The following is an 8,185-nucleotide window of genomic DNA, read 5'->3' as shown; positions in this document are numbered from 1 at the left end:
ATCCTCATCTCATCTTCAACAACTTCTCCTCTTCCTTTCTTGAGGCGGGTTCTAGTTAGAAACCCTAGGATTTCTAGAGATTAGGGTTGTAGAATCATAGATAAACCATGAAAGTCCATGCTATATGATGAATATCTCCCTTGCTTTTGTTGATTTTCATGAACATGTGCTTTGATGTGTTCTTATGATTGTTGTGATTACATGATTTATTGTGGTTGTGCGTAAATGATTGGTTATTGTTATGACCTTGAAATCCTTGTGGTTATGAACTTGGAATCCTTGTTATATATGTGTATATGAACATGTAGTGTGATGGGTTTGTTGGAAGAATGAATGGGTGTTTTGTTGGAAATAGATTGCCGCACCTCAAAAAAATGAGAACACGACCTAGCGAAGCGCAATCGCACGCTCGCAATGATGGACTGAACAGAGCCGCCACCGAACTTTATTTATTCCTAAACAGGAAAGGGGAAATATCGATAAAACCCAAGAAAGAACGACAATGATTATGGTCGTCGCAACCAATATCAGGGTTCAGGAGTCGATTACGCAAGGGGAAGGTATTAGCACCCCTCACGTCCGTTGTACTCAACGGGAACCATTAGGTTAATTGTGCGCGTTAGTGTTAGCTTGAAATGTTAGGCTTCTCAAGTTATTATGAGGGAAAGAATAATAAGATCAAAAGAAAAGAGAAGATGTTTTTGGATTTTCGCAACAAAGGGGACTAAACCTAAGTTTTTTATTAATGGGCCTGACAAGATTTCACAATCCCGCTCCTACGTATCTCAATAGAGAACTCAGGGCTTACGTAGTTCTAGGTAGAAAAATATTTGTTTGTTGGTCGAGTTTAGCGAAAGCTATATTGTATTAATCGACGAAAACATTGTTTTACCCAAAACAAATGAGAAGTGGATGTGTACCGCACATCGAATGGATTTACAAATCAACATTCGGAAAAACGCCACTTATCTCAACTCAATAATTATGGACGAAGCATTGCTTCACATCACCTTAAGACAAGATGTCTTTCGTTTATGAAAAGGCTTTACCGATCAATCGCACGACGGCGAAAAAAGGAGTTTGATTGGTTGAATGTATTTTTGGGCTTGAAAGACGAGTATTTAGGACTTGCAAGATCTTACAACTTGGGTCTAATTCTCGGGACTACGTCTGGACCTTTCACCCAGGTAATCTTTTTCTTTCAATTTTATTGAGAAAATACATTTGAATATTTACAAATATTTTAAAGAGAAGACGAATACATAGGGCTTACAAACTCTTACAACTTGGGCCTAATATTCGGGATTACGATTGGATATTCCACCAAGGGTAATCTTTTTCTTCAGACGTTATTGAGAAAAATACGTTTGAATATTTACAAATATTTTGAAGAGAAGACGAATACATAGGACTTACAAGCTCTTACAACTTTGGTATAATATTCGGGATTATGACTGGATATTTCATCCAGGTAATCTTTTTCTTCCAACTTACTTATGAAAATGGTTTGAATACTTACAAGTGTTTTGGAGGGAAGACGAATACTTATGGCTTGCAAGCTCTTACAACTTGGGCCTAGCATTCGGGATTACGATTGGATATTTCGTCCAAGTAATCTTTTTCTTCCATTTTTTTATGAAAATGATTTGAATATTGGAGTATTTTGAAGAGAAGACGAATACATATGGCTTACAAGCTCTTACAACTTGGGCATAATATTCGGGATTACGATTGGATATTCCATCCAGGGTAATCTTTTTCTTCACATTTTAATTAAGAAAATGGTTTGAAATTAAATTAAAAATAATTAATGTACAAATGTTTGAAATTATTGAAAGTTAAGTTGATATTTCTTAAGAGCTCATTGTAAAAAGGCCCAAGAGTAAGCCATGTGACCGGAAACCAACCGAAATTGAAAGCAGCTGAATTTAACTCTAAGCTAACTTAGAGTGGATTCATATAAAAATCACTCTATAAGAAGTCGGGCAACTGAATATATGCGTCTAAATGATTTTCGAAAGCTAAATTGAATTTTAACATCGAGATCACAACACAATCAAAGCAAGACAATAATCAAGCATATTATTATTACTACAACAGTGTGGTAATATTTTTTTGCATCAATTCAAATTAATCAAAAAATATCAAGCTAAACACTACACACACATTTTATCCACAATACGAATACAAAATCGATAAAAAATTAAATTAAAAAAATGATATACATAAAACTAGAAATAAATAAATATAAGTGTGTGTATATAGAAAAAAACTGAAGTATATATATTATATATATATATATATATATATATATATATATATATATATATATATATATATATATATATATATATATATTAACCAACTACATGAATATATATATATTAAATTTGAAACATACACAAATATATATAGACCAGTAAGTATAAAAAAATCAATATATATGTATCAAAACAAATAATATATATGTATATACAAAAATTGAGATAAAACTAATATATAAAAATCTATATATGAAAATAATACTAATAAAAAGTAATACGGAAAATGTCAAATAAGAAAAAGAACAATGAGATTTGGTTTATCGGCGGCGGCGAGTTGTGAAGAGTAATGTTAACATACAAATTGAGGAGATTATCTTGGAAAGAAAAAGTATGGTCTGGAAATGAGAGAACATAAAATTTGAGGAAGAAATGTGTCTGAGCCACATGAATTTTAGGGTGAGAGAGAGTCCTTGTGATGTAGAGGTAGGTAGCTCATGAGAAGAAGATATTGTTTATTAAAATTCAAAATCAAAGAAACTTTCTATCATTTCTTAACTATTGTTTGAAAAGAAAATTTTCTAGAGTGAAAAGAAATCACTCCCTCGGGCACACCCTTGTTTTCCTTCTATTGATGTTGGTTTCAAATGAGAGATCTTAGAACCTTCATGCGCCGCCCTCCTCTTTCTCTTTTCTCAATGTTGTTATTTATATACAATGCATTAGGGTTCTAAATGTTACTACAATTTCCCATAATGCCCCTTAAGTTTTATTTATATGACAAAAATGACTTAAAACAAATTAAAACAAACAAAATCAAACATTTCAAAATAACCAGAATAATATTAAAGTGAGATTACAACTAATTTTATTTAATTATTTCGAACATTTCAACAAAAAGATAAAAATAAACGGACTCATAATGAATAAAAGTCGGGCGCAAAAGTGCTCGAAAAATTAAAATAAATGCACCAAAATGATCAGTGCGAAATAAACATATTGGAAAAATACAATGTTTCTTTTAATTTTGAAATAAATTTTGACCGGTTAAACAGACTCGAGCTGACCAAAAAGTGACCGAAAAATTAGCTGAAAAATAAATCGAGCATACCAGATTAAACTACGCAAAACATAGATTAATAAAACTGATGTCTGGAAGCTTGATTTTCAAATTTTTTGTCCACTGATTTGACACACATCCGTCAATTAATTCAACCGGTTTGCTTGTAGATCCGAAAAAATTATTTCGATTGATATTCTAGGCATTATGCGGTATGGAATGCATGGTATGTTATTTAGATGTGCAACAACTATGATGAATATATTGAATCGGGATTCAGGGTCAAAATCAGGGTGTGACATAGATTAACAGAGGAAATGGTGTTCTGTGAAGTGAAAATGTGAAAATATTTGAGGACCAATCGATTTGTCCCTGCAACCAATCGATTGCACAACCCTTTTGTTTTGCAGAAAATGAATTTTCTGCAGGACCAATCGATTGACAGTGTATTACAATCGATTGCACAAACTTTCTATTTTGGAACAGTGGAAAATTTTAGTGAGCCAATCGGTTGACACTGAGGATCTATCGATTGATCCTTTGCAAACTTTGAAAAACGGAAATGTGAGAGGAACCAATCGATTGGGCTTCCCCAACCAATCGATTGACTTATGTTAAAAACTTCAAAATCCATTTCTTAAGTGTTTTTAAGTGCATTCTTCCAACCATTAATCAATTGTGATGCTATGCTTATATTGAATACATGTTAATGGTGAAAATTACATAAGGAAACTAGTGAGTTAACCTAGGATTGGTGTTAGGGCATAAGCTAGGTTTATAACTTGGGTAACACTGGAAGACATTATTCATTCGTACGACGCTTATGTGGAGGTCGTGGACAAATTATTTCTATAATTGAGAAGGAGATGCATTGTATGGAACATGCCATGTTATTACTTGTGTACTATGGTGAATGAAGTCACTGTGATTAATGGATCTTGTTATGATTTGTGGAACCGATCATGTATTCAGAATGTGGGATTTTCTGTGATGGTGCACATCTCTATTTGGTATGCTTAGATGAGTAAGCATTGGGATGTGAGACTAATGATTCGTGCCTCAATTATGTTTGAGTCCCAACCATGGCAGACGTGGGGGAAAGGTGGACACCTAAGTGGGTTAGATTCCCATGCGGTGAAAGAGACCCTAAGTGGTTTGATTCCCATACGGGTGATAGTCACTTGAACTGGGGATTAAGCCTCATAGAGAACCCGATATCCACCGCGAAAATCGAATCATACGAACATGCATGAACCGGGCCTGGCTTAGAAGTAAGTCCGTTCGGGAATTGATGTTTTGTGATCTGAATAATGATTGTGGTTGAGTTGTGAGAACTCAGGTGCATGTTGCCATACATTACGAGTTAGTTTCCCCATCGCTTAAGTCTTTATTCCCTTGTTGACTTGAGTTGAATATTGATTAGAAAACCCTGTAGAGCCGAATAGACCCATAAGATAGGGAACCCACTGAGATTATTATCTCACCCCATATTATTGATTATTTTTCAGGTGGTTCTGAGCAGGCGAAGGGTAAGGGCAAAATATAGTGACGTCTTGCTTACCTGATGACTGGATGGCTTTTCCGCTCTATAGATATTTTTGGGATCATTGTTTAATGATCTAGCTCCTAGTAGTTTTCTTTTGGGCATGTATGTATGTGTACACCGTGCCGCTAGGTGCTTATGTATTTCATTACCAGTATTACACTATGTATAATATCTATTATAGACATATATTATATCTGCGTGTTACATTTGGTATCAGAGCAGGTCGTACCCTCGACCTAGCCATGAAATATTATAAGCATTTCTTTCTGCCTCATATGTGAGCTGTCATCATTGTCTTGGTGTTATATTCATAGTATAGTGCCCGATCAACTTAATACTATTTGTATGACATTAGAGATCATGGCTGGCAGACACAGAGGTCGCGGTAGACCCGGAACTCAGAATTCAGATTCGGAACCACCGAGTGGTAGTGAGGGTTTTCTATGGTCTCAGTTTGTGCAACCGATGTAGCAACCACGGAACCAATTCATGTAGCAGAGGATGCAACAGTTGTATGATGGTCAACAACCTCAAGTGACTCCACAAGAAGTTGCAGGTGGTGATTTCTGGTGTTTCTTTCGCATGAATCCTCTTGAGTTTCATGGTGGATTAAATCCTGTGGAGGCTTATGGGGGGACACCCAACCTAGAAAGAGCATTCCCTGACTGTGTAGGGGTGTAAAGACAATGTAGTGTGACATAGAATAATTTGAGAAAGATTCAAGAAGAGATTGATCAGTATGGAGTTGGCCAGATGAACCAGGGAGGAGCAAGTCATCAGTTTAGGCCTATATCTCGACCTTTCAAAAGAAGGCAAGTGCAACCTGCAAAACCTAACCATCCTCCTCAATGTCAAGTATGTAAGAAGTCTCATTTTGGAAGATATGCTGTAAGTGGAATTAGGTGTTTCACTTGTCAGAGGGAGGGACACATGTTTAGGGAATGTCCCTGGAATAAGAATCAGATGCAGGGGAGGAGCACTGGTCGAGTTTATACTTTGGATGCAAGGAAGGCTAAGAGCAACAATGCCTTAATTGTTGGTACGTGTCTCGTCAATAATCATCCTTGTTTTGTATTGTTTGATTGTGGGGCGACACACTCTTTTGTATCAACTCAGTGCATGAAGTGTCTTGGCTTGAAAGAAATTCCCTTGTCTCCTCCTATGGTGGTTACTACCGCCATAGATGATGTGGTTGAGATACCGTTGATTTGTGAAAATTGTTTGCTCCCGGTGAATGGTAGAGTTTTCCAGATTGATCTTAATCGTTTACCACTTAAGAAGGTTGATGTGGTTTTGGGGATGGATTGGCTCTCCGCCAATTCGGTGTTTATTGGTTGTGAAGAGAAGTTGATTATCATTCCATCTAGTGAAGCTACCCCAAAGGATGTATTAACTACTATCTTGGAAGGTACAATTGGCATGGTTAATTTCTTATTTGAGAATGAAAAGTCAGTTTTCTTGGTTCTTACCAAGGAATCTAGCGATAATCTGAGTGTTACACAAAGTCCTGTCGTTTGTGAATTTCTGGAAGTCTTCCCTGAGGATGTCACCTTTCTTCCTCCTGAAAGGGAAGTGGAAATCTCTATTGATCTGATACCTGGGACAACTCCAATCTCCGTTTCTCCATACCGCATGGCGCCAGTCGAGTTGAGAGAGTTGAAGGATCAATTGGAGGAGTTGTTAACCAAGCATTTCATCCGACCTAGTGTCTCACCATGGAGAGCTCTAGTGTTATTAGTAAATAAGAAGGATGGTAGTATGCGGTTGTGTATTGATTATCGCCAGTTGAATAAAGTTACCATTAAGAACAAGTATCCTCTGCCATGGATAAACGATTTGTTAGATCAGTTGAAAGGAGCTTGTGTGTTCTCAAAGATTGATTTACGATCGGGCTATCATCAAATAACAGTTAAGAGTTCGAATGTACCAAAGACCGCATTTAGAACCCGATATGGCCATTATGAGTTTCTTGTAATGCAGTTTGGTGTGACGAATGCCCCTGCTATTTTCATGGACTATATGAATCAAATATTCCAACCTTACTTGGACCAGTTCATGGTGATCTTTATTGATGACATTCTTATTTATTCTCATACTCCCCAGGAGCACGGAGAACACCTAAGAATTATTTTATCATTACTGCAAGAGAAGCAACTTTTTCCAAGTTAAGTAAGTGTGAATTTTGGATGAACGAAGTGAGGTTTCTTGGCCATGTAATATCTCAAGGAGGAGTATCAGTGGATCCCTCTAAAGTTGAAGCAATTATTAATTGGGAAAGACTGAAGAATGCTTCTGAAGTCAGAAGTTTCTTAGGTTTGGCAGGTTACTATCAAAGGTTTATAAAGGGGTTTTCGCAGATAGCATTACCAATGACTAGACTTACCCGGGAGGAAATTTCTTTTAAATGGGATTCAAAGTGTGAACAGAGTTTTATGAGTTTGAAGGAAAAGCTAACAACTGCTCCTGTTTTAGTCATTCCTGATCCTAGTAAGTCTTATGAAGTATTTTGTGATACCTTTAAGAAAGGATTAAGAGGGGTGTTAATGAAGAGTGGTCAGTTTGTAGCCTATGCCTCTCGTCAGTTGAAGCCTCATGAAGAGGACTATCCGACTCATGACCTTGAACTAGCTACTGTTGTTTTTTCCTTGAAGGTGTGGCAACATTACTTGTATGGGGTACATTTTGAGATGTTTAGTGATCACAAGAGTTTGAAATACTTATTTGACCAAAAAGAGTTAAACATGAGACAGAGGAGATGGATGGAGTATTTGAAGGATTTTGATTTTGAACTTAAGTATCACCCGGGGAAAGCGAATAAGGTTGAAAATGCCTTAAGTCGGAAAGAGATGCATAAAGTTGAGTTGATGATGTTAGAATACGCATTGTTGGAAAAGTTCCGAGATCTTAATCTTCAGTTTAGTTGGACGCATGATGGTGTGATAATGGGAATTTTGAATGTTATTTCTAACCTAAGGGAAGAGATCCGACAAGGACAAATGATAGATGAGAAGTTACAAGAGATGTCGACTCAACCAGGTTTCGCTCAATCACCGGATGGAGTCATTCTGTTTAATCAAAGGATTTATGTTCTGAATGATGCCGAGCTGAAAAGAAAAGTTTTGGAGGAAGCTCACAAGGGGGCGTTTACTATACATCCAGGTTCGACGAAGATGTATCAAGACTTGAAGAAGGACTATTGGTGGCCTGGAATGTAAAGGGATATTGCAGAGTATGTGTCGGAATGCATTGTATACTAGCAGGTAAATATCGAGCATCAGAAGCCTGGTGGTTTATTGCGACCTTTAGAGATTCCAATTT

The sequence above is a fragment of the Lathyrus oleraceus genome, chromosome 1 (assembly GCF_024323335.1).
Source record: "Lathyrus oleraceus cultivar Zhongwan6 chromosome 1, CAAS_Psat_ZW6_1.0, whole genome shotgun sequence".
Lineage (NCBI taxonomy): Eukaryota > Viridiplantae > Streptophyta > Magnoliopsida > Fabales > Fabaceae > Lathyrus > Lathyrus oleraceus.
This window is presented reverse-complemented; position numbering follows the sequence as displayed.